The 27,494-nt window shown below is 45.5% G+C and overlaps 1 protein-coding gene across 1 annotated transcript in view; it reads left to right on the top strand.

Annotated features, from left to right (window-relative positions):
• Nucleotides 1-27,494, top strand: part of CSF1R (colony stimulating factor 1 receptor) — a 222,467-nt gene that overhangs the window by 63,132 nt on the left and 131,841 nt on the right. The gene's annotated exons all lie outside the window — the stretch shown is intronic.

The raw sequence follows: 27,494 nt of genomic DNA, 5'->3' as shown, positions 1-27,494 counted from the left end.
TTTCCACGTGAAGGAGGCGATCTTGAAAGCTGCTAGACCCTCGGATACTGCATCGAAGGCTTTGGGCTCACTTCAGATCTTCTGAGACCTGTCCCCTGCTACTTTAGCGAAACGGCGCTCTCTTTACCCCATCACATCAGTGCTACGTAGAGAGAACATTCTATACAGATGGGGATATCCCACTAAGTTGCTTATTTCTAGAGAAGGTTCTACTTTTGTCATATCGAACGTCGAGGAGTGTAAAAAGATCCTAGCATCATGGAACTCTGCAAGCTCTTCTACACACACCTCTCCCGAGCGGGGCCTTCAGCGGGACTGGGCCTCTTCGGCTGCAGAACTTTGAGTATTGTTTGATTTACTACACTTGCATTGATTTCATGTCTTCTGATCGGTTTGTAGTGTCGTATTTCCTACGTTGCACCAGTTCCTTGGCAATTGTTTGATGAGGGTGTCTATGTGATATCTGAGTGTTATTAGCATGTTTTTCAGTGATGCCTTCTCTTTGCCGCCCACATTTCTTTGTCGGTTGGGAACTCTTCCCGAGTTTCCTTTAATCCCGGTGGCTGTTGGGGGACCAGAGATGGAGGGCCGAGGAACTACATTTTGTTTAATTTTGGTTCGGGTGCGGCCAGATTGACCACTACCCCCCACAGTTTAACTCTGAGTCGCCATGGTTAGGCGTCCACATGTGCCCCCGCGAGGGGTTATTGTTCTGATTCTTCTTTCTGTTATCCTTCATCTTTTTTGTCCTTTCTTTCCCTTTCCCTCTCTTTTTGTCCGGAAACGTTACACACACTTTCTACTTGCCAGTTGGTTGTCGATAGTTATGCAATCCCAGACAGTTTTACAATATGGTTAACATTGTTTCTATAAATGCAAAGGGTCTTAATTCCCCACACAAGAGGAGATTAGCACTTAATCATTTCCATAAACTTAAAGCTCAAATCATAGCCGTCCAAGAGACTCACTTTATTAAATCAGCCCCTCCAAGGTTTACTAATGGGAGATTCCCCCATTGCTATCTGGCCAACGGGCCAGCAAAGAAGGCGGGGGTGGCAATCTTGATATCTCAACACTGCGCGTTTTCCCTCACTTCGCAATACTGCGACCATGAGGGGAGAATTCTAATTTTGGTTGGTACCCTTGAAAATAAAGAGGTGACATTAGTTTCTTGCTACGCTCCTAACAACAAGCAACTAGCATTTTGCAGGAAACTTTGCGCTAAGGTGCAACAATTGGCTAAGGGCGCTTTACTCCTAATGGGGGACTTTAACTTGACCCTGGACCCTTTAGTTGATAACTCTAGCAAGCGGCCCTCGCTCTCCAGTCAGCTCCATAGGAATGCAAAGGGCTTTAGCCAGCTACTGGCGGAATATGATCTTTTAGACCTCTGGCGCGTTAAACATCCAATGGACAGAGATTACACGTTTTTCTCCCCGGTGCATGAATCCTATTCTAGAATAGATCTAGCATTAGCAGACAAGTGGACTCTACAGTCCATCTGTAAAATCTCCATTCTCCCCATGTCCTGGTCGGATCACTCCCCACTATACATCGAATGGGACATAAATAGTAGAAAGGTTACCACGGCCCCCTGGCGCTTAGGTAAACTCAGTCTTCTTCAGCCAGAGACCACGCAGGCGATCCAAACCACCTTGGATCATTATCTTTCTGAGAACTCTCCTCAGGAGACATCTATCTTCACATTCTGGTGCGCCCTCAAAGCAGTAACACGAGGGACGGCGATTCAAACTGCGGCTAAGCTTAAAAGGGCATATCGTAAGAAATTTGAACAAGCTGAGCTCACAGTCGCTACCCTGGAGAGTTCTCACAAGGCACATCCACACGATAAAGCCCTCCTTAAGTCATTGAAAGAAGCAAGGGAGGCGGTAAATGTTTTCTATCTAGCAGAGGTCCAACGCAACCTACATAGACTGAACCAAAAATTTTATGTTTATGGCAACAGAGCTGGTAGACTACTCGCGAGGAAGCTGAGGGGTAAGAAGGCGAAAGAAAAAATCCATATTGTCCACTCAGATAGGGGTAACAGAGTCTACGATCCTGACGAGATTGCAAATGTCTTTGCATCCTATTACTCTAAATTATACAACTTGAAGGGGGACTCTTCTACTTTTCAACCTACAGGCATAGATGTTCAGAATTTTCTGAGTAACTTTCCTCCCCCCTCGCTGTCGTCGGAGTCTTGTAGCTCACTCAGTGCGCCTTGGACTTTAGCCGAAGTCGAGAAGGCTATTGACTCCCTTCCAGCGGATAGGGCCCCGGGACCCGATGGTTACCCTTCTGGTTTCTATAAATCCTTTAGGAAGAACTTGGCCCCGGTGCTCTTCTCAGTGTTTAATGAAGCCTCAGAGGCTGGCCACTTCCCCAAAGAGATGCTGGAAGCTCAAATCATCACCATTCCCAAACCGGGAAAAAGCTCTACCTCAGTCCAGAATTTTAGACCAATTGCTTTATTAAATACGGATCTAAAAATGTATGCCTAATTAATCGCTAACCGTATCAGTCCCCTTCTCCCTTCCCTTACCAACCCTGATCAAGTGGGCTTCATCTTAAACCGACAGGCCCCGGATAATACGCGTAGGGTGATTAATGTTATTGAACACTCTGACTGTAGAAGAGATCCCCTACTAGTTTTGTCTCTGGACGCCGAAAAGGCGTTCGATAGATTGAACTGGGATTTTATGAGATTAACTCTGGACAAATTTGGCTTCTCTGGAAGGATCCTAGACTCGATCCTGGCTCTCTATTCCACACCCAATGCGCAGGTCTTTGTTAACGGATGCCTTTCTTCACCCTTCAATATTTCTAATGGCACGCGACAGGGCTGTCCGTTATCTCCTCTTATTTTTGCATTGGCGATAGAACCCTTGGCTGCCTGCATTAGATCCCGGGACTCGATTAGAGGCCCGGTTATAGGGGGCATTTCCCACAAAATTAGCTTGTTTGCGGACGATATTCTGCTATGTCTCTCTGACCCCGAGGCTTCCTTGCCAGTTCTTCAGTTATTCGGATGTTTCGTTTTATAAATTAAATACAAATAAAACTGAAGCCCTCCCACTCAATATATCTCCGACTGTGGTCTCTAGGTTGAAGGATTCGTACAAATATGCCTGGAAGTCCTACTCGTTGAAATATCTAGGGATTAATTTAACCAGAGAAGATAATTTGATTGAGTGTAATTATGCCCCGTTATTAAAAGCGTTTACGGAGCTGACTGGGGAGTGGATGCTACAGGAGGTGTCTTGGTTGGGTAGGATTGCTGCTGCCAAAATGGTCCTGCTGCCGAAATTAATGTACCTGTTTCGCGCCATACCAAGGCCCCTTCCCAAACTCTTCTATAATAAATTTAATCAGGTCCTGATCAGATATGTGTGGGGAGGCTCTAGACCGAAAATTGCAAAAAAAACTCTCATTCTGCCCAAACTGTCTGGTGGGGTAGCTTTCCCAGATATAGAAAAATACCATGCGGCATGTCTAATGAGTCAGTCTAGAGACTGGTTCGACACCTCGAGTCTGAAACCTTGGGTTATCCTGGAAGCTTCATGCTTAGACGCTGTTTCTCTCCCTGATTTGTTTTGGTTACCACTGTCTGCTGCTCGGAGTAGGGCCGGATCCTGCAAGTCTATTAAAACGACCCTAGATTCATGGCATAAACTAGTGCTCTCTTCGGAAGAGATTAATTTACCTGCCCCCTGCCTGTCGTTATCTGCTCTTATGTCATCGATTCCTAATGTCTCCCTAGAGGAGTGGATTCGGAAGGGGCTTTCCACTGTGGGCGATTTATTTGTGGGAGACGTCTTGATGTCCTTTTCTCAATTGCAAGAGAGATTTGGGATTCGGACTCAAGATTTTTTTAAATACCTGCAGGTGAGAAGTTGGTTACACTCATTTACTCCCTCACATCTCCACAAACCTTCTCTTCCGTCTTATATTATAAGCCGATTGGAGTCGTCCTCACATAAATATGGGATTATGTGGTGGTACCAATTTCAATTGACTAATGGCCCACAGACAAAATTAAAAGCTCAGACTTTATGGGAAATAGACTTGAATAGGTCCTTTGTTGATGCAGATTGGGACAGTACTTTTAGATCTTGTTTCAAAGTCTCCAAATGTGTTAACCACTCCGAAATGTTCTACAAGCTTATACAGAGGGCCTACTTCACCCCTGAAAGACAACACAGGATCTGGCCTTCACAATCTAAATCATGTTGGAGGAAATGCGGCTCTACGGGGGATATCTTTCATATCTTCTGGGCATGCCCTCATATACAACCACTAAGGAGAGGTTTTAAATATGGCTAGCATAGTGTTAGGGCTCAACATCCCCCTGGACCCAGCTCTAGCGCTATTCCATTTATACGTTGATCGCCTATCCGCAGGTGATCGCTACGTCTTGGGACATATCTTGATAGCCACTAAAGCTGCTATAGCACGGCGGCGGCTAAATTGGAGAGGTTCGCCCGTCAGCCTCCCACCCAGCCGACGCAATCCTCTCCTAAAACCTCCCCATCTACCCGACCCGTTCCCCCGGCTGGGGCCGATACGGGTGCGGACATGCAGCCGTCTGCTCCTTCCATTCAACAAGTCTTGGAGGCCATAGCGGCCAGCGAACAATGCCTGTCGGACAAAATGGAGAAGGTGCAGTGCGATTTATCACTGTTACGCTAGGATGTCCAGCGCGTCCGAGAGAGAGTGGGCGAAACCGAGACGCGGGTCTCCAACCTAGAGGACCTCACTGATCCCTTGCAGCGGTCTGTGTCGGCTGTCTCCCAGCAAGTTTCGGCTATGCAAACTAAACTCCTGGATATGGAGGGACGCCTTCTCAGAAACAACGTGAGATTCGTGGGCCTGCCTGAAAAGGAGGAGGGGGCACATCCCGAGGATTTCCTGGAGTCCTGGCTGAAAGAGGCGTATGGCGCTGAATCCTTTACACCTCAATTTGCGGTGGAGCGGGCGCACCGAGTGCCATTCCGGCCTCTGCCTCCGGGTGCACCTCCACGAACATTTATAGCCAAGTTCCTGCACTACCAAGACCGGAACTCCGTCCTGCGCCTGGGCCGCGTGAAGGGCCCCCTGCTCCGAAATGGTGTTAGGGTGTCGGCATTTCCAGATTTTGCAGCGGATGTCCAGAAGGATCGGTCCCAGTTTCTGCCCGTCAAGCGGCGTCTTCAGGACCTGAATCTTCCCTATTCAATGCTGTTTCCCTCCAGGCTGCATGTGGTGGCGGACGGGGAAACTAAGTTCTTCAGTTCTCCGAGGGAGGCGGCGGCCTGGCTGGACAGATATGCTTCGAATGCCTGCCAGATGGCTCCGGACTGACATCCAGTGTCCGTTCTATATGGGCCTACAATATGCAAGTATAAGTCCGGGGAGCTTCCTTCTGTACTAGTTGTTCTGGACTTTGCTGGGTAGTGACTTTTACGCATTGGGTTTTGCATTGGGGGGGTTTTTGTTTGAATTTGTACGATACGTATAGCACTGCCATAGGCTTTCGGATCACCAAGGTTAGAGCTCTGTTAGGGTTATGTGTATGCCACAGTTCGGGGAGGTATACGGGGAGGGGGGATGCTGTTGGCATGATGTTTGTTTCTCTGTTGTATTCCTATTTCTTTTTTTTTCAATTTTTTGTTTTTTATGTGACCATTTATCAAATTGCGAGGTGATGCTGTGCTATTTAGAGGGGTTTGGCTCAGGGCCCGGGCCTGCGGGCGATATGGTTCCAGGGATGGTACCGTGTACGGGCAGATAGAAACTTGGATAATGGTGATAGGGGGGCTCCCTTCTCACCTTGTAGGGTCTCTGCACGCTGTGTCCCAGATGGTACAAAGGATGACATGTCTGCCTTAAAGATTCTGGCATGGAATGTCCGGGGCATTAATAATAAAGTAAAGCGATCCTTAGTATTTCCAATGATTAAGAAATATGGTCCGGATATTATCTGTCTGAGTGAAACTCATCTGGAGGGAAATAGACTATTGTCGCTCCGCAGGCCTTGGGTAGGCTGGGCGTATCATTCCTCTCACTCCTCCTCTTCGAGGGGGGTGTCAGTCATGATAAAGAGAACTGTACAGTTTGAATTAATTACGGTAAACACGGATCCATATGGTAGGTTTGTGTTTCTGGAATGCAAGCTGAACTCCCGTAATTTCTTTATTTTGTCTGTTTATGTTCCTCCCCCATTCTCGTATGATGTCCTGCAGAAGGCGGCCTCATTTATTGCTGCTTCTCCACATACTCCTGTTATTTGTGTAGGGGATTTTAACAACGTGCTGGATTCCTCTCTGGATAGATGGAGGTCTTCTCGGGATTCGGGGGCGGGGGGTGGCCAATCTATATCTCAATCTAAGTTTGCAGATTTTATAGATAGCATGCAGTGGGTGGATGTCTGGAGGGCTCGCTACCCTACGCTTAGGCAGTACTCATGTTTCTCCGGTACGCATAGCTCCTTCTCCACAATCGACCTGGCCCTGGTCTCGCCCATGCTCCTACCTAGTATAACGGATGCTCATTATGAGGCACGGGGGGTGTCCGACCATTCGCCCCTGCTACTGTCCCTCGATGTGGAGTGCCGGAGGGGACAGTCTCATTGGAAGTTACATCCGTCCTGGCTGATTCAGCTGGGAGAGTGCCCGGATTTACCGCCTAGGTGGGAGGGTTTCTTTGCGGATAATGTGGGCTCGGCCCCGACACCGGTTATATGGGATGCATTTAAAGCTTATTTACGTGGTACGCTGATTGGCAAAATAGCTGCCCGCAAGATAGAGTACAGAGCGACGGAGAGACGGCTTGAGTCTGAATATAGGGATCTAGAGACCCGCTACTTGGCTCAGGGAATCTCTGCGCTAAAGGCAAGATGGATACTAGCTCAGGAGGCCTGGCTAGCTCACCTCTCAGATAGAAATGCGCGCTCCCTTTTGTTCAGGGCCACCAATATATATATTCAGGCAGACAGGCCAGGTAGCTTATTGGCCTATTTGGTGCACTATGACCGTCCTGGGTCCACGATAGTGCAGATGTCTGACCCTGATGGCTCCATAGTAGATAATACCCCCGACATAGCGCAGATGTTTTTTTCATACTTTAAAGAGGTCTATGACTCTCAGTCGACATGCTCCATGGAGGACCTAGACCTGTACCTGTCCAATATACCCCTTTCCAAATTTTTCTCCGAGGCCAGGGATATTCTAGAAGCGCCCTTAACTTTGGAGGAGGTGATCGCAGCGGTGGGTATGTCTCCCAGTGGCAAGTCTCCGGGAAGCGATGGCATCCCCACCGAGCTGTATAAACAATACATACAGTTCTTTGGTCCCAAGCTGCATGAGATGTATACAGACATATTTGCCACTAATCAACTTCCTCCCTCAATGTTCGAGGCCGTAATTGTAGTACTGCCAAAGCCCGGTTAGGACCCCAAACTAGTAGAGTCCTATAGGCCGATCTCCCTTATCCCTACCGATGCCAAGATCCTGGCAAAAATCCTTGCGGTCCGGCTCAACTCGGTCATTACATTTATAATACACCAGGATCAATCTGGCTTTATGCCGGGGAAATCCACGTCCATTAATTTGCGCAGGCTATACACTATTTTGCAGGCTCCTCATGACTTCCCCTCGGACGCGGTTGTGGTTTCCTTAGATGCGGCTAAGGCATTCAACAGTGTTGAATGGCCATATCTGTGGGGGGTCATGACATGTATGGGCTTCGGCCCTAATTTTATTCAATGGATCAAATTGCTATATCAAAGCCCACGCGCCAGGATCTTGGTAAATGGCTATGTCTCATCCTCCTTTACTCTGACTCGGGGCACCAGACAGGGATGCCCCCTCTCCCCAGCCTTATTTGCCATAGCCATCGAACCCTTGGCCTGTTTGGTCAGATCGCATCCGGACATTGGGGGAGTCAACACGGGCCTATGTACTGACAAAATAGCCCTTTATGCAGACGACCTATTACTCTTTTTACACGACTACAGTGTGGATATGCCTGTAGTGTTGCAGGTCATAGAGACCTTTAGCGGTTTCTCTGGTCTCCGCATCAACTGGTCCAAATCATTTATAATGTCCATTCTGGTCTCTCCTCCCCGGGTCCCAAAGATTTCCCTACCGCTGAGCTGGACAGGCCAGTTTAAATATCTTGGGATCCAGGTTACTAATGACCCCTTGGATTTTATACCCTTGAACCTTGACCCACTTGTACAGCTGATTATACGCAAGTCGAGGGCTTGGTGTAAACTCCCGCTGACAATGACAGGTAGGGTTAGCCTTATTAAGATGATAGTTTTGCCCAAACTACTGTATGTTCTTTCGCAATCTCCTGTATACATATTCCCGGCCTTCTTTAAGAAATTAAACAGTATACTATCATCTCTGATATGGGCCAATAAAAGGCCTAAAATAAAGTTATCTACCCTCACTAGACAAAAAGTTGATGGCGGCTTGGCCTTGCCTCACTTCTAATTATACTACTATGCGGCCCAGCTGGCACACATCGGTATCTGGTTGCGGGGAGGAGAGGGGGCCGGTCTGTGCTGGGCGTTTCTCCAATGTTACTACCCGGACCTTTCTCCGACACAGATTCTAGTGGAGGGGGAGCGCCTCTCGGCTGTCCCCTCCTATTGTTTTTCAAGCCATGAAGATCTGGATGGCTTTGATACGTATGCTTGGGTATGATAGTATGGACCCGGATACTCCCCTTTGGCACTCTGCATCACTCCATGAACTCGAGTTGTCGTATACCTTTTACGGCGGCCCGGCCACTCTGGACCCGCGGGGACGAGCCAGACTCCTCTCCCGTATTCTACACTGTAGGGATAATGCACCTCATCTCGCACAACGGTAGGAATTTAGGCTTGCTGGTGTTGTTTTGGTCTGTTTTATTTTTGGGGTTTTTTTGTTTTCTTTTTTTTTGGTTTTCTTCTTAGGCAGGCTTTATTAGGCCCCATAGTTGGGGGGGTTTACCGACGTGTTTCGGGGAGAAAACAAGAAATGTTAGTATGTGTTTTGACCTTGCTTGCAGACTTCAGAGAAACTGGTATCTGTGGGTGGACATTATGTGGATCCGCGACCACCTGTTGCACCACGCATATGCACATATTATTTGAGACGGATCTGTGCATGATTATATTGTATAATAACTTTTGAAGCTTTCAGTGTAATCTGAAATGTCTGTAATAAGTTCATTCTTGTTGAATAAAAATACTCTATTCAAAAAAAAAAAGCTGCTATAGCACAATTGTGGAAGTCTGAGAATATTCCTACCTTAGCGTTTATTAAAAATAAGATTCACAAACATTTCATTTTCGAAACAGCGGAGGCTAAATACTCTTCCTCGGCTAACTCTATCCACCTGAAATGGTTAGCATGGTCCAACTATAGGAGTAGAGAAGGTAGGCTAACCGTTTATAGCTCTCCAATTGATGTGTCTGTGCTTTACCCCACCTAGATTGACCTTTACAAGAATGTTGTGCTATCAGGTATTCTCTAAGTTTAATGTATTTTAGTCCTTATTGTTTTTTTTTTTTTTTTTTTCTTCTCTTCTTTCATGTCTTTTCTCAGTGCTTTCTCCTTCTCATGTATCTGAACGCCTAATGTAGCCAATTGTATATTCATCCGACTGTGCGCTGTTTGTATTTTGCATATGGTAACCATTCCGGACTCCCCCTGTGTTTCCCTTACCTCTTTTTTCTGTTCCCCATTTCTGTGTGTAAACTGTTCAATAAAAATGTAATGTTTAAAAAAAAAAACATACATTGTTTAAAAAAAATAAAACCAGGCATTTTTAGGAAAAAAATGAAAACAAAAGTGCTGTAAAAAAGACAAAAAAAATAACAATAATAAGAATTTACTTACCGATAATTCTATTTCTCGTAGTCCGTAGTGGATGCTGGGGACTCCGTAAGGACCATGGGGAATAGCGGCTCCGCAGGAGACTGGGCACATCTAAAGAAAGCTTTAGGACTATCTGGTGTGCACTGGCTCCTCCCCCTATGACCCTCCTCCAAGCCTCAGTTAGGATACTGTGCCCGGACGAGCGTACACAATAAGGAAGGATTTTGAATCCCGGGTAAGACTCATACCAGCCACACCAATCACACTGTACAACTTGTGATCTGAACCCAGTTAACAGCATGATAACAGAGGAGCCTCTAGAAAAGATGGCTCACTACAGCAATAACCCGATTTTTTGGTAACAATAACTATGTACCAGTATTGCAGACAATCCGCACTTGGGATGGGCGCCCAGCATCCACTACGGACTACGAGAAATAGAATTATCGGTAAGTAAATTCTTATTTTCTCTAACGTCCTAAGTGGATGCTGGGGACTCCGTAAGGACCATGGGGATTATACCAAAGCTCCCAAACGGGCGGGAGAGTGCGGATGACTCTGCAGCACCAAATGAGAGAACTCCAGGTCCTCCTCAGCCAGGGTATCAATTTTGTAGAATTTACAAACGTATTTGCTCCTGACCAAGTAGCTGCTCGGCAAAGTTGTAAAGCCGAGACCCCTCGGGCAGCCGCCCAAGATGAGCCCACCTTCCTTGTGGAGTGGGCATTTACAGATTTTTGGCTGTGGCAGGCCTGCCACAGAATGTGCAAGCTGAATTGTACTACAAATCCAACGAGCAATAGTCTGCTTAGAAGCAGGAGCACCCAGCTTGTTGGGTGCATACAGGATAACAGCGAGTCAGATTTCCTGACTCCAGCCGTCCTGGAAACATATCTTTTCAGGGCCCTGACAACGTCTAGCAACTTGGAGTCCTCCAAGTCCCTAGTAGCCGCAGGCACCACAATAGGTTGGTTCAGGTGAAACGCTGAAACCACCTTAGGGAGAAACTGAGGACGAGTCCTCAATTCCGCCCTGTCCGAATGGAAAATCAGAAAAGGACTTTTACAGGATAAAGCCGCCAATTCTGACACGCGCCTGGCCCAGGCCAGGGCCAACAGCATGACCACTTTCCATGTGAGATATTTTAACTCCACAGATTTAAGTGGTTCAAACCAATGTGACTTTTGGAACCCAAAAACTACATTGAGATCCCAAAGTGCCACTGAAGGCACAAAAGGAGGCTGTATATGCAGTACCCCTTTTACAAACGTCTGAACTTCAGGGACTGAAGCTAGTTCTTTTTGGAAGAAAACTGACAGGGCCCATAGACACTCCTGTTTGCAGGAAATGTAGGAATCGACCCAATTGAATTTCCTCAGTCGGGCCTTACTGGCCTCGCACCACGCAACATATTTTCGCCAAATGCGGTGATAATGTTTTGCGGTTACATCCTTCCTGGCTTTGATCAGGATAGGGATGACTTCATCCGGAATGCCTTTTTTCCTTCAGGATCCGGCGTTCAACCGCCCTGCTGTCAAACGCAGCCGCGGTAAGTCTTGGAACAGACAGGGTCCTTGCTGGAGCAGGTCCCTTCTTAGAGGTAGAGGCCACGGATCCTCCGTGAGCATCTCTTGAAGTTCCGGTTACCAAGTCCTTCTTGGCCAATCCGGAGCCACAAATATAGTGCTTACTCCTCTCCATCTTATCAATCTCAGTACCTTGGGTATGAGAGGCAGAGGAGGGAACACATACACTGACTGGTACACCCACGGTGTTACCAGAGCGTCTACAGCTTTTGCCTGTTGGTCCCTTGACCTGGCGCAATACCTGTCGAGTTTTTTCCAACGGTTTATAATTATGTGGAAGACTTCTGGGTGAAGTCCCCACTCTCCCGGGTGGAGGTCGTGCTGAGGAAGTCTGCTTCCCAGTTGTCCACTCCCGGAATGAATACTGCTGACAGTGCTATCACATGATTTTCCGCCCCGCGAAGAATCCTTGCAGCTTCTGCCATTGCCCTCCTGCTTCTTGTGCCACCCTGTCTGTTTTACGTGGGTGACTGCCGTGATGTTGTCCGACTGGATCAACACCGGCTGACCTTGAAGCAGAGGTCTTGCTAAGCTTAGAGCATTGTAAATGTCCCTTAGCTTCAGGATATTTATGTGAAGTGATGTCTCCAGGCTTGACCATAAGCCCTGGATATTCCTTCCCTGTGTGACTGCTCCCCAGCCTCGCAGGCTGGCATCCATGGTCACCAGGACCCAGTCCTGAATGCCGAATCTGAGGCCCTCTAGAAGATGAGCACTCTGCAACCACCACAGGAGGGACACCCTTGTCCTTGGTGACAGGGTTATCCGCTGATGCATCTGAAGATGCGACCCGGACCATTTGTCCAGCAGGTCCCACTGGAAAGTTCTTGCGTGGAATCTGCCGAATGGGATTGCTTCGTAGGAAGCCACCATTTTACCCAGAACCCTTGTGCATTGATGCACTGAGACTTGGCTCGGTTTTAGGAGGTTCCTGACTAGCTCGGATAACTCCCTGGCTTTCTCCTCCGGGACTGTGTCCAGGATCATCCCTAGGAACAGAAGACAAATCGTCGGAACCAGCTGCGATTTTGGAATATTGAGAATCCAATCGTGCTGCCGCAACACTACCTGAGATAGTGCTACACCGACCTCCAACTGTTCCCTGGATCTTACCCTTATCAGGGAATCGTCCAAGTAAGGGATAACTAAAATTCCCTTCCTTCGAAGGAATATCATAATTTCGGCCATTACCTTGGTAAAGACCTGGGGTGCCGTGGACCATCCATACGGCAGCGTCTGAACTGATAGTGACAGTTCTGTACCATAAACCTGAGGTACCCTTGGTGAGAAGGGTAAATTTTGACATGAAGGTAAGCATCCTTGATGTCCCGAGACATCATGTAGTCCCCTTCTTCCAGGTTCGCAATCACTGCTCTGAGTGACTCAATCTTGAATTTGAACCTCTGTATGTAAGTGTTCAAAGATTTTAGATTTAGAATCGGTCTCACCGAGCCGTCCGGCTTCGGTACCACAACAGTGTGGAATAATACTCCATTCCCTGTTGCAGGAGGGGTACCTTGATTATCACCTGCTGGGAATACAGCTTGTGAATGGCTTCCAAAACTGTCTCCCTGTCAGAAGGAGACATCGGTAAAGCCGACTTTAGGAAACGGCGAGGGGGAGAAGTCTCGAATTCTAATTTGTACCCCTGAGATATCACCTGAAGGATCCAGGGGTCTACTTGCGAGTGAGCCCACTGCGCGCTGAAATTCATTGAGACGGGCCCCCCACCGTGCCTGATTCTGCTTGTAAAGCCCCAGCGTCATACTGAGGGCTTGGCAGAGGCGGGAGAGGGTTTCTGTTCCTGGGAACTGGCTGATTTCTGCAGCCTTTTTCCTCTCCCTCTGTCACGGGGCAGAAATGAGGAATCTTTTGCCCGCTTGTCCACGAAAAGACTGCGCCTGATAATACGGCGTCTTCTCATGTTGAGAGGCGACCTGGGGTACATACGTGGATTTCCCAGCTGTTGCCGTGGCCACCAGGTCTGAAAGACCGACCCCAAATAACTCCTCCCTTTAATAAGGCAATACTTCCAAATGCCGTTTGGAATACGCATCACCTGACCACTGACGTGTCCATAACCCTCTACTGGTAGAAATGGACAACGCACTTAGACTTGATGCCAGTCGGCAAATATTCCGCTGTGCATCACGCATATATAGAAATGCATCTTTTAAATGCTCTATAGGCAAAAATATACTGTCCCTATCTAGGGTATCAATATTTTCAGTCAGGGAATCCGACCACGCCAACCCAGCACTGCACATCCAGGCTGAGGCGATTGCTGGTCGCAGTATAACACCAGTATGTGTGTAAATACATTTTAGGATACCCTCCTGCTTTCTATCAGCAGGATCCTTAAGGGCGGCCATCTCAGGAGAGGGTAGAGCCCTTACAAGCGTGTGAGTGCTTTATCCCCCCTAGGGGGTGTTTCCCAACGCACCCTAACCTCTGGCGGGAAAGGATATAATGCCAATAACATTTTAGAAATTATCAGTTGTTATCGGGGGAAAACCACGCATCATCACACACCTCATTTAATTTCTCAGATTCAGGAAAACTACAGGTAGTTTTTCCTCACCGAACATAATACCCCTTTTTGGTGGTACTCGTATTATCAGAAATGTGTAATAACATTTTTCATTGCCTCAATCATGTAACGTGTGGCCCTACTGGAAGTCACATTTGTCTCTTCACCGTCGACACTGGAGTCAGTATCCGTGTCGGCGTCTATATCTGCCATCTGAGGTAACGGGCGCTTTAGAGCCCCTGACGGCCTATGAGACGTCTGGACGGTATCCGGACTCCAGGTCGACAGCACAAAGGTCGACACACTTTAGGTCGACACCAATTGGTCGACACACATTAGGTCGACAGGGTCAAAATGTCGACAGTGTCAAAAGGTCGACAGGAACAAGGTCGACATGGAAAAAGGTCGACATGAGTTTTTCATGATTTTTTTCTTTTTTTGAACCTTTTCATACTTAACGATCCACGTGGACTACGATTGGAACGGTAAAGTGTGCCGAGCGAAGCGGTAGCGGAGCGAAGGCACCATGCCCGAAGCATGGCGAGCGAAGCGAGCCATGCGAGGGGACGCGGTGCACTAATTCGGGTTCCCGGTCACTCTACGAAGAAAACGACACCAAAAAAACATAAAAAACTCATGTCGACCTTTTTCCATGTCGACCTTGTTCCTGTCGACCTTTTGACCCTGTCGACCTTTTGACCCTGTCGACCTAATGTGTGTCGACCAATTGGTGTCGACCTAAAGTGTGTCGACATTTGTGCTGTCGACCCTGAGTCCCAGACCCGTCTGGACAGGCACAAGCTGAGTAGCCGGCTGTCTCATGTCAACCGCTGTCTTTTATACAGAGCTGACACTGTCACGTATTCCTTCCAACAGTTCATCCACTCAGGTGTCGACCCCCTAGGGGGTGACATCACTATTACAGGCAATCTGCTCCGTCTCCACATCATTTTTCTCCTCATACATGTCGACACAAACGTACCGACATACAGCACACACACAGGGAATGCTCTGATAGAGGACAGGACCCCACTAGCCCTTTGGGGAGACAGAGGGAGAGTTTGCCAGCACACACCAGAGCGCTATATATATACAGGGATAACCTTATATAAGTGTTTTTCCCATTATAGCTGCTGTATCTTTAATACTGCGCCTAATTTGTGCCCCCCTCTCTTTTTTAACCCTTTCTGTAGTGTAGTGACTGCAGGGGAGAGACAGGGAGCTTCCCTCCAACGGAGCTGTGAGGGAAAATGGCGCCAGTGTGCTGAGGAGATAGGCTCCGCCCCCTTATCGGCGGCCTTATCTCCCGTTTTTCTATGTATTTTGGCAGGGGTTAAATGCATCCATATAGCCCAGGAGCTATATGTAATGCATTCTTTTGCCATCCAAGGTGTTTATTATTGCGTCTCAGGGCGCTCCCCCCCAGCGCCCTGCACCCTCAGTGACCGGAGTGTGAAGTGTGCTGAGAGCAATGGCGCACAGCTGCAGTGCTGTGCGCTACCTTGTTGAAGACAGGACGTCTTCTGCCGCCGATTTTCCGGACCTCTTCTGCCTTCTGGCTCTGTAAGGGGGCCGGCGGCGCGGCTCTGGGACCCATCCAGGCTGGGCCTGTGATCGTCCCTCTGGAGCTAATGTCCAGTAGCCTAAGAAGCCCAATCCACTCTGCACGCAGGTGAGTTCGCTTCTTCTCCCCTTAGTCCCTCGATGCAGTGAGCCTGTTGCCAGCAGGTCTCACTGAAAATAAAAAACCTAAACTAAAACTTTCACTAAGAAGCTCAGGAGAGCCCCTAGTGTGCACCCTTCTCGTTCGGGCACAGAGATCTAACTGAGGCTTGGAGGAGGGTCATAGGGGGAGGAGCCAGTGCACACCAGATAGTCCTAAAGCTTTCTTTAGATGTGCCCAGTCTCCTGCGGAGCCGCTATTCCCCATGGTCCTTACGGAGTCCCCAGCATCCACTTAGGACGTTAGAGAAAACATGTATAATATACAGTAGCTACTGCATATACTGTGGCTGGTAGCTTCAGTTAACTGGAATGAAGTTCCTCAGTCAACAACAGGCTAAGTTCTGGGAAATGTTTTGAAACACTAAGAGAAGTATTTATCAACTAAGGGACATATTCATCAACACTAAACAGGTTTTTTTGGGGGTTTTTCTTTAAAAATATATCACCCGTTTCTCTTTTTTTTGTTTTTTGTAGCAGCCTCATTCAAGGCTGTAACGAAGGAGATGTCACTCAGATCTCCTTGTTACAGCATTACCACAATAATGTCTATTCTGTAGTAGTTGTGAAATTCACCAAACTCCGAAAATTCATTTTTTTCGCCGTTTGATAGTGAAACTGTTTGCCATTCTGAGATGGCGTTCAGTTTCACAAATGCACTCATAAGCTGCATGTATAGCGGCGGGATCTATTCAGATCCCTCACCACTGGGCTGTATTGCATGCAGCTTAGCTAGACTTCCGTGCCACCTGCATGCTGCAACTCCAGCCGGTGAATGATCCTGTTGGTCCTGTCTCTTCCCGCCGTACTGCTGCTGACTGCTCCAGGTCCCGTTATCCTCATGCTGCACATCACAGATGCGGGGGGCACGCAGGTGTGACAGACAATGGCGGTGGCCAGGGGGGTTAGCGGCGGAGGGGGGGTCTGTAATTATCTGCAGGGTGCGCGTAGGAGCGGTGTTTATTGTAATTAATATAGCAGCAGCGTGGGGGGACAGACGGCAGGACACATGCGCCGTGTGAGGTAGTCCTTACGGACGCATCAGCTGCAGGGGATCACTTTTCCGTAAAGCTGCTTCACAAAAATAGCATTTGTTCGGAAGTGATATTTTTATCAGAGAGGCATGAGGAATTCTGAAACAAATTGTGAAAAGTAAAAGGTGAGCATTGAAAACTAAAAATTCTCACGTCACAATTTTATTCATAATAAATATGCCCATAATCTGTAAATACGGTAATCTCAGGAACACAATGCAACTAATCCGCACTTCTGTTCCGGGTGGTCTTCTGTATGCCGGCGGTCGGGCTCCCGGTCCTCAGTATACCGGCGCCGGGAGCCCGACAGCCGGCATACCGACACTTATTTTCCCTCGTGGGGGTCCACGACCCCCATAGAGGGAGAATAAAATAGTGTGGCGCGCGTAGCGCGCCACCGCGCCCGTAGCGTGGCGAGCGCAGCGAGCCCGCAAGGGGCTCATTTGCGCTCGCCACGCTGTCGGTAAGCCGGTGGTCGGGCTCCCGGCGCCGGGATGCTGGTCGCCGGGAGCCCGACCGCCGGCCAGCCGTAGTGAACCCTCTGTGCCATTGGTGGAGTTTCACAAAGATGGAATACACAGGATTGCCAAGGATAAGGATACTTTCTGTGTTCTGGAAGCAGTGTTTTATGAGCAGATATTGGGGGTCATTCCGAGTTGATCGCTCGCTGCCGATTTTCGCAGCGCTGTGATCAGGTAATAAACCTGAAAAACTGCGCATGCGTATGCACCACAATGCGCAGGCGCGTCGTACGGGTACAAAGAGGATTTAGCGAAGAATCCATTTGCACAGCCGAACGCAAGGTGATTGACAGAAAGAGGCCGTTTATGGGTGGCAACTGACCGTTTTCTGGGAGTGTTTGGGAAAACGCAGGCGTGTCCAGGCGTTTGCAGGGTGGGTGTCTGACGTCAATTCCGGCACCAAAAAGACTGAAGTGATCGCAGGGGCTGAGTAAGTCCAGAGCTACTCAGAAACTGCTCAAAATGTTTTTGCTGCGCTCGGATGCAAAGGCGTTCACACACTTGCAAAGCGAAAATACTCTCCCCCCGTGGGCGGCGGCATAGCGTTTGCACGGCTGCTAAAAGTAGCTAGCAAGCGATCAACTCTGAATGACCCCCCATTGGCTATGGGATCTGCATAGAAAGCTGCTGCCCATGTTTCCACTAATGCTCCATGGAGCAGATATAAAACTTTGCTGGAACCCAGGTCTACAGTAATTCAATTATTGTGAAATGCTGAAGCTTGGATTTTACTATCAAAACATACAGTACAGTAACAGTACTATAGGAAACACTAAAAGGATTTTATTGTTTTATCTTATCGTCACAGCGGTGACACCAGTCTTCTATTGAGGATAAAGACGTATAGAACAGGATCATAACCAATACAACAGAATCACTGTACAGTATAATCTGCCTTTGTGTTTTGCCACCATGTATTTGTAGTAACTCTTATGTCTGATCTAGGGAACTTGTCATCTTCTATAAATAGAGGTTCCCTATTCCCTTCTGGTTCCCTTATTTAATTACCAGACATCCTGTCCATTGATTCTTCATGATATTTGGTAGCAAGAATGAATCACTGGAACATAAAATTAAACTAGTAAATCGGTCCCATAAAACACAGCCTTAAAGTTAAACAATGTTTTTCAAAGATGTTATATGATCCCTGCAAATGCAGTTTTGGGGAAATCTAATAAGCTAAAGAAAGATCCTGAATATTAAAAAGTACTGGGCAGAAAATGGAAAAACCTGGATATCACATTTACGTCTCATGCTAATTAAGCAAATTACATCCATGCACGGTCAGGGGCGTGTATAAAAATGCTGGCCTGCCCTGTAAGCCTGTAAGTATAGCTGGCATGGTTGCTAGACAAGAACCTTACAGTAAGGCACACAGGCTCATTCGGTGGAAGCTTCAGTTACCAAGGCAGCTCAACTCTTGTTTCACAAGCAGTGATGTCTCAGGTGATATCAGCAAGGAACGTCATCCTTAGCAATTGGGCCAGCACAAGTCAGGAGCTCCAAGATCACGTTATGAGTCCATTAATTCAAAGTGCTGGGCAAATCCGGCACCTGCAGATTCACTGAATGCACATTCTGGTCCAGTGAGAACTCTATAGAGCAGAATATCTGGTGCAACGTGCATAACCCACAGAGAACTGAGCAGCAGCAGCAGGTGAATCAGCTATGATCAGATGAACCATAGAGAGAATGTCTGGCACCAACCTACAGAACTACACGTAATTGAGCTAGTTATCAGCAATGACAGTACTCGGCTGTCATTGAAGGGTGTCTAATAAACACACAAAAATTATAACAGAGGACTGGCTGACGCAACAACCACGATTTTCTTACACTCACATCAGGGCAAAATTCCACCCTGTGCCAGCCCTGATCCCCAAACTTGTGCCAGTTGACGCCAGGACCAGAGCACCTGAAGTTCTGTGGTGGTGGCCGGAGAATCCTAATGATGCTCTGGGCGGCCTTCTGCTCTACACATGCTGCAAGTGCTGGTGCTACAGGGGAGCGACGGTGCTGCCACCTAGGCCCTGTGCGGCAGTTGCGCTCGCATACCCTTAGTTACAGCCCTGGCCTGCATAGAGATATAACAAAAACCTTGTATAACAGATGTATTCTCTTGAGCTGGACACAATTAGCGAGGAGAATTGGGAAGGTCAAAGAACCTTTACATTGAAAATATTTAGGCTAGTTTTAAAGGTTTTTGTTTTGTTTTGGTTTTTTTAAAGGGAAAGGATATTGTTTTGTTCATATGTTTGTAAATCCAGTCATAAGGACACAGAGACATGTGAGTTCACTGCTGTGCTGTTTTATTCCATCACCAACTCCAGGCACACTGCACACTGGACCACCCACTTCCCAGCATCCCCCTGGTCCCAGGGACCATCACTGAAGATTCAGGCTTACACATATTAGTAAGGGAGTGTCTACAAATATTAAGCATTCTAATACACTAACATCACATCCTCTTTTCTTTAAAGATAAGCCCTGTATGCTTCAATGCAACAATTAACAACGTCATATTAAGAACATCATCTAACATGTTTCAATGAGTCTCTCAGGTCTGCGTATTTCCCTTTTGGGTCTTTCATACACAGTCAGTGTTTCATCGACCATGTTGGACCTTTCTAGAATTGTGGTTTGTTCACCATTATCAGGATCATCATACATGTCAGATGAAGGGTATTCTTCAGTCATGTTGTCTTCATTATGGTTAGGTTGAGATCTTAAATCCACCCGATTTCTTCTTACTTCCGTTCCACGCTCTGTACGTATAGTATAAGATCTTGGTGCTACTTGTGCTTGCACAATACCTTTCTCCCCCCAAATACCTTTCTGATCTCTGAGACGGACTTGGTAACCCGATTTTAGATCAGATAAGCTTTTTGCTCGCCTGTCATGGACAGTTTCTGTTTCGCCTGTTGACGTTCCTTACTCAGTCTGACCAACGCTGAGTTATGTGTATTAAGCAGTTCATCATGTATCGGGAGATTTGCTCTAATCCTCCTACCCATCAGCATTTGTGCAGGAGAAAGTCCATTCTGTAAAGGTGTACTGCGGTAGATTAAAAGACTTTTGTAGAAATCTTCTTTACCTTCTTGAGCTTTTTTCATGAGACTCTACAGTTTTTACTGAACTTTCCACCAACCCATTTGAGCGTGGATAGTGGGGACTTGACGTAGTATGGACAAATTCCCACTCATCAGCAAATTGTCTAAATTCAGCACTGGAAAACTGAGGACCATTGTCAGTGAACACTTCCATAGGAACACCATGCCTTGCAAAGATTGACTTCATGCAATTGATTACGGCTTTACTAGTAGTTGTATGTAGTGTCTTCACCTCAGGGTAGTTAGAGTAATAATCAGTCACGACAATGTACATTTTCCCATTACAATCAAACAAATCTGCGCCAACTTTCTGGTACGTTCTCTCTGGCACTGCGTGAGGACTCAGTGGCTCGACCGGTTGTTTCTGTCTATACGTAAGACATAATTCACATGTAGCTGTAGTCTGTGCTATGTCTTGGTTCATTCTTGGCCAATACATAACTTCACGCGCTCTCCGCATACATTTTTCTTCTCCTAAGTGGCCTTCATGTATCTTGCACAGCATAGTTTTTCTTAGTCGTGCAGGTATGACAAACCTATTGCCTTTGTAAATAATACCATCGACAACTGTAAGGTCACTGCGGTACATCCAATAATCATGGATAGACAGCGGGCACGCATGTTATTCTGCTGGCCAACCTTTCAGAATGATATCTTTCAACACTTTCATTGTGTCATCTGTCTCAGTTTCTTTCCTAATCTGTTCTTGTCTTGCAAGAGACACTGGTAGGGAAGCTACGATCAAATTAACATAGGTTTCTATCTCTTCATCCATCAGACTTTTGGAACCTTCACTTTTGTCCACAGCACGAGAAAGTGTATCAGCAATGTACATGTATTTGCCGGGACAGTACAGCAAGTGTACATCATATTTCTGTAGTCTGATAAGCATTCGTTGAATTCTCATGGGACAGTCATGTAATGATTTAGTCATGATAGCTACCAATGGCTTGTGGTCAGTTTCCACTGTAAATGTTTGACCATACACAAACTGATGAAATCGCTCACATGCATATGTGATCGCTAGAAGTTCTTTTTCTATCTGAGCATACCTTGTTTCAGCACTTGTCAGTGCTCTTGATGCATAGATTACTGGTTGCCATGTATCCTCATGTTCTTGTAACAGCACTGAGCCTAGGCCAAATTGCAAAGCATCTGCTGAAATTCTTATTCTTTTCGCAGGATCAAAGAATTTTAGCACTGGTTGCTCTGTAATGATCTGTTTCAAGTTTTGCCAACTTTCTTCTTGTTCATGTGACCACATCCACTCGTTATCTTTGTCCAACAACCATCTAAAAGAGGCTGTTCATTCAGAGAGTTGAGAAATAAACTTTCATAAGTAAGTAATCATTCCTAGAAATCTTCTGACGTCGTCTTTGTTGTTAGGACGTTCCATGTTCACTATGGCTGATATTTTCCTTGGATCTGGTTTTACACCTTGATCCGAAACCACGTCGCCCATAAAGGTAAGTATATTCACGCCAAATTCACATTTGTCCTTGTTTAGCTTTAGATTCACTTTCTTGACAAGTTCCATTACTTGTCTCAATCTAGAATCATGTTCTTCCGTTGTAGATCCCCAGACAATAATGTCATCCATCATTGTTTCAACACCTGGAATATGTTCAAAACTCCTGTGTATCTCTTTGTGATATACTTCTGGAGCAGACAATATTCCATATGGGAGTTGAAGAAATCTGTATCGACCTTCTGGTGTATTTAATGTACAAAGCTTTGAGCTGGCCTCCTCTAGCTTCATTTGCCATAATCCTGAAGATGCGTCCAATTTACTGAACCATTTTGCTCCCGCAAATTGCGACATGATTTCATCTCTGGTTGGTAGTTTGAAATGTTCTCGTTTAATAGCTTTGTTTAAATCTCTGGGGTCTAGACATATTCTGAGTTGTCCATTTTTCTTTTCAACAATTACTAAGGAGCTTACCCATTTAGTAGGCTCATCAACTTTCTGTATCACACCCAAGGCTTCCATGGAATTTAACTCTTGTTTCAGTTTTTCTCTCAGCGCAAACGGCACTTTTCTACAGGGGTGTATCACTAAAGAAACTTGCGTGTCTATATTTATTTTATTCTCTCCAGGCAAACAACCTAGACCTTCAAGCAAGTCTCTGTATTCTGTAAACATCGATTTGCAGTCATCTTCTACTTGTGATGTCACCATAAAAACTTTCTTTAGCAAGCTTAGTTTCTCACAAGAACTTAATCCTAGATTCGGTTGCACATTTTTATCCACAATCAGTAGAGATGTTTTAAACTGTTGTCCCTTATATTTCAGTGTCACTAAGCATGTACCTTTCACAGGAATTTCCTCCCCAGTGTACCCTGTAACTTTCACTTTGGCTGGATGAATTTTAGGTTTTACTCTAAAAGTCTTATAGTCTTGAAACAATATTAAATTCACCTGCGCGCCAGTATCAAGCTTAAAGAGAATGACAATCTCGCTCACAGTTAAATGGACAATCCATTCTTTCTTATCTGCACTGCAAAGTTCAACGCAATCCACAAAGAATTCCTCTGTTTGTTTAACAGCATGCACATTGGTTGTTTCACTTTTCATTTTACAGCATTTGGCAAAGTGATTAAGTCTACCACATTTCATGCAGGTTTTACCATAAGCCGGGCACATTTTTTGGATTGTGAGCATTTCCACATCTACTACACATTTCCTTATTAGACTGTGGCTTAGACTGCTTCATTCTTGAGAATGGAGGTTTGCTTGGCTCTGTTTTCTGCACTACATGGACAGCCCCATCAGCATCCTTGTGTAAATTTTTGGCTTGAAATCTAGTTATTTCTGCAGATCTATACATAGTTACTGCCTTGTCTAGTGTTAGGTCATGGTCTCTCAGCAGTCTCTCTCTCTGAGTTCATTATCAGGTATTCCACAGACAATATGATCTCTAATCAGTGAATCCTTTAAATCACCAAACTCACAGGTTTTACTGAACGATTGCAGCTCTGTAACATACTGATCAAATCCATCTACAGACTTCTGATCACATGTGAAAAACATATCTTTCATATGTCACATTTTTCCTTGGCACAAAGTAATCAAACTTTTGCATTATAGAAGATAGCACCATATTCTGCCCCTCAGCAAACTGAAAACTATTATAAATGTCCAGCACATCCTCTCCTATCACATGGAGGAAAATGGATGCCTTAGTTTTGTCAGCCTCCGTATCAGCTCAACATGCAGCAAGATATATATTAAACCTTTGCTTAAATCTTTTCCAGTTTTCAGACAAGTTACCAGACATCAGCATGCCGGTTGGAGGAGCCAGTTTATCCATGGTTACTCACTGTTTGAAGAGAGGAGCACACGGCAGGCTTTGCAGACACTGAGTATCACAGCCTTACATACTTCTGCAAGATTCTTTCACACTCTGAGAGCACTAGCAGTCCAAGTTATACTTCTTCTGACACCATGTTTTGTTCATATGTTTGTAAATCCAGTCATAAGGACACAGAGACATGTGAGTTCACTGCTGTGCTGTTTTATTCCATCACCAACTCCAGGCACACTGCACACTGGACCACCCACTTCCCAGCATCCCCCTGGTCCTAGGGACCATCACTGAAGATTCAGGCTTACACATGTTAGTAAGGGAGTGTCTACAAATATTAAGAATTCTAATACACTCACATCACAGATATCACATACAAATTGTATTATTTAATGTCATCCCCTTTCATGTTGGCGTATGTGCATATTAGACTCTGGCACTGTGCTGGTGCCATTTTTCTGGTGATTTCTCTGAGAAAATTGTGTTTCTTCTGAGGAGGCCAAAGCAGGTGTACTAGTCAAATATACAGAATATGCACCACACACCCTGCACCCATTATAGATACGCCACTGCACTGACTCACACATTACGTAGCTAAAATGCCTCCAACACTGGCCTGTACGCAATATATTGTGCCCCACATTGTCTATTCTGTAACAGAATACCTGTCATTATGGGCCTAATTCAAGGTTGATTGCAAAATAACATTTTCCTCTAATGGGTAAAACCATGTGCACTGCAGGGTGGCAGATATAACATGTGCAGAGAGAGTTAGATTTGGGTGGGGTGTGTTCAAACTGAAATCTAAATTGCAGTGTAAAAATAAAGCAGCCAGTATTTACCCTGCACAGAAACAAAATAACCCACCCAAATCTAACTCTCTCTGCACATGTTACATCTGCCCCACCTGCAGTGCACATGTTTTTGCCCATTATAGGAAAATGCTATTTTGCAATCAACCTTAAATTAGGCCCTACAGTACGTGTGGCTCGCTAAGTTAAACTTAACTTGCAACACGGAAAAGTAAATTTACAAGAGAGCATGCCACTCTCCACCCAAAGGCCATGTCTAGCTCCACAAGATATTTCTATATAACATTAGTAACAATATATTTTGGGGAATTTTGTATTGATACTGACTTTGCTGCCTGCAATACAAGATTTCTTGTTTGCAACAATTTGCTGTGATATTTCTTTTCTTCTCACTCAGCCCAATGGGGGTCATTCCGACCCGTTCGAACGCAGCGGTTCTTCGCTGCTTGCGAACAGGTCGGGACGGCGCATTGCCCGGCGACAGCTGTCGCCAGGCAACGATGCCGGGAACGAGGAAAGCGGTCGTAAGAACATTGACAGGAGGAAGGCGTGTCGGGGCATCAACTGACCGTTTTCCGGGATTGGTCCAGCGAACGCAGGCGTGTCCAGGCGTTTTGAGGGCGGATGTCTGACGTCAAATCTGGGTCCTGTATTGCTGGATCCATCGCAAATAGTAATTAGGTCTAGGGCTGGTCTTGTTTTGCTGGAAACTTTTTTAGCATAGTAGGGCTGCACAAGCGTTCGCAGCCCTGTTATGCTAAAATACACTCCCCCATAGGCGGCGTCAGGTTGATCGCACGAGCAGCAAAAAGTTGCTACGTGCGATCAACTCGGAATGACCCCCAATATTCATTATACAATATACAGTACATGTGATGTCTATGTAATAAGTTCCAAATGCAATCTGACCTTGTGTGAATTCATCCATAAGCATATATTGCTTGCCGGGCCGACTGAAAATATGTTGATAAGTATGATTTTTGGTGTATCAGATCTTATTTCATTGTGAAGACTGGACTACATGCAACTTGTAGGGCCTATCTACCGATACTGTATGTATTTGCTGTCCCGTTTTCCATACCTTTATGGAATCCCCCAAATCATTACAGACACCACATACTATAATTAAACACCACTTACTCCAATCCAAATAATGGTTTGTCATCTGTAATACTACAGAATACTTATTGGTTGTTGCAATACTAGGTGCGCTACTACTCTTCCCTCCACGTTGCATCACCATGAAGCATCTGCCCACTCCTTTACAAAGATGGCCGTAGGTACTTTCATTTGTGCATCCCACTGTGTTAGAGTGCCACAGTTGTAGCTCTATGTGGTACCCTACAAAATCCTGCTGCCAAGTGCCAACATACATACAGTACATGACCGACTGGTCCTCTGTATGCTATGCTCTTACTCCGCTACTACAAGTGTATCTGTGACTATGGCTGTCCTTTATTCTGTGCACTATAATAAACCACAGTTCCTGGAAAAGTCTACCTGGCTGGAAATTCTACTCTCAAATCATTCTGTAATCCCAACTGGGGAACAAATGAAGAGGATTATCATTCCTACACGGGACATCTATTTCTATAGGCAGGCGCAGTAGTAAGCAGGTCAAGTAAGAAACAACCCACAGTAGATTGTGTGTGTGTGTATATATATATATATATATATATATATATATATATGTGTGTGTGTATATATTTGAATGGAGGTGTGTTTAAATGTGGAGTGCCGAGTCTCTACTACAATTATATATATATATATATATATATATGTTGCAAAGGATGATACAGCGCCACTTGTGGGGTATGATCTCAGTAATAAAAAAATTGCTGTAATAAAAATTGCTAAAAGATACTAAAAACACAACAAACCTTGTTAGAGGTGTCTGCCACCCCTTAAGATTGCAACACTAGTACAGTGCTGCCAGAGAAATATATAGTGGGGGGATGAGGGTACCGGCGACTTCTGTTGTGTAAATGTGCAAAGAATAGTAGTGAAATTTATGATTTATAAGCCAAAAAATATAAAATTGAACAGACAGTTTTAATAGCACATATAAATAAAATACATAAAATTGCCAAAAAAGAATCATAAAAAATCCAAGATCAGGTAAAAAGGTAAAAAGCTATATAGGTAAGGACTTAGCTTTTAAAATAGGCAAGGGGGTCACTGCAGGGAATCCAACGCGTTTCGTCACACCAGACTTCTTCAAGGGGTCCCCTTGAAGAAGTCTGGTGTGACGAAACGCGTTGGATTTTTATGATTCTTTTTTGATTCTTTTATGATTCTTTTTTGGCAATTTTATGTATTTTATTTATATGTGCTATTAAAACTGTCTGTTCAATTTTATATTTTTTGGCTTATAAATCATAAATTTCACTACTATTCTTTGCACATTTACACAACAGAAGTCGCCGGTACCCTCATCCCCCCACTATATATATATATATATTCGAATAAAAATAGAAGGGTGCTCCATAGTGCATGAATCCATTATAGAATTAATTTATCCGAGCAGCTTTAAATCACAAGGTTCAAACAAACGTACCACAATAGGCTGTAAAGCCACCGTAAGTATAATCATATGTAATCAAGGTGTATGGGTCTTATCCTCTCTATGCATAGATACATCACCGTCAGACGCCACGTTTGGCCTAGCACAATGAATGGCATCTGACGGTGATGTATTTATGCATAGCGAGGATAAGACCCGTACACCTTGATTACATATGATTATACCTACGGTGGTTTTACCGCCTATTGTGGTACGTTTGTTTTTAGATTTACCGTTGTTTGGATACGGTTGTTTGTGAAGGCGACGCTGACTTAAAAGGTTCTGAAGTGCAAATAGACCAATTGGAACCACAGTATTTAAGTGGACGGTATCTTACAGGACAGCTATATCTGGGACTTGTTCCATGGACAAACTTTGGGAGGTGGACTGTTTTAGCGCACTAACTTATTGTTTATAGATAGATAGATAGATAGATAGATAGATAGATAGAGTATAACAG

The sequence above is a fragment of the Pseudophryne corroboree genome, chromosome 6, assembly GCF_028390025.1.
Source record: "Pseudophryne corroboree isolate aPseCor3 chromosome 6, aPseCor3.hap2, whole genome shotgun sequence".
NCBI classification, from domain to species: Eukaryota; Metazoa; Chordata; class Amphibia; order Anura; family Myobatrachidae; genus Pseudophryne; species Pseudophryne corroboree.
Note: the sequence above shows the minus strand (reverse complement) of the source record. Positions and strands in the feature narration are given on the sequence as shown.